The sequence below is a fragment of the Fukomys damarensis genome, unplaced genomic scaffold, assembly GCF_012274545.1.
Source record: "Fukomys damarensis isolate Sample0158 unplaced genomic scaffold, DMR_v1.0_HiC HiC_scaffold_16, whole genome shotgun sequence".
Classification (NCBI taxonomy): Eukaryota; Metazoa; Chordata; class Mammalia; order Rodentia; family Bathyergidae; genus Fukomys; species Fukomys damarensis.
The window spans coordinates 135,235,106-135,235,783 of record NW_022900928.1 but is presented as its reverse complement, the minus strand read 5'-3'; positions in this window follow the sequence as shown (position 1 = coordinate 135,235,783).

Here is a 678-nt window from a genome sequence, read left to right as displayed (position 1 = left end):
AGAATTGATCTCCCTAAGGACAAAAGGAACGGGGGTGGGGGGTAGATCAGCTGCCCAGGCCTTGTCCTCCAGCAAAGGAAGAAGGTGACTTGAAGGCTCCACAGGGAGCTGGGATGGGAGGCCACCCCTGTCCTCAGACCGGAGCAGGTGGCTGTGCTGTCAGCACTGTGAGCTGGGCAGGTCCTGCTTTGCATTTTCTCCTTGAAGGTGGCCAGGCCAGGCCTCGGGGGAGAGGAAAGGGAGGTCTGTGTCTGAGTCTCCATCCTCAGGGGCTAAAAGGGGATGGCCCAGCTTCTGAGTGAAGAGGGGGCTGCTCCGCCTCAGACAGGGCACTGGCTAACACAGCTGCCTCCCAGGGCTGGCTTGGCTCGTGGGGTGGGGTGAGGAGCCTGAAGGGTCTTGAAGCCTGGCTGAAGGGTCACAGAGGGACAGGAAGTCCCTCCCAAATAGCTGTCACCCAGACCAGGGTCAGCCAGGCATCCTGGGGCCACAGCTATAGGAGACACACCACCCACAGCCACTTGGGGTATCCAGAGCCAGCAACATCGGCCCTGGGTCTCTACAGGAAGTAGTCAGCCTGCCCGGTCTCCCAGCAAGGCCACCTGGCATGGCTCCCAGGAGCCGCATCTCCCCTGCATCTTGGAGGAGGTCCCCTCCCCAGCACTCATGCCCACATCC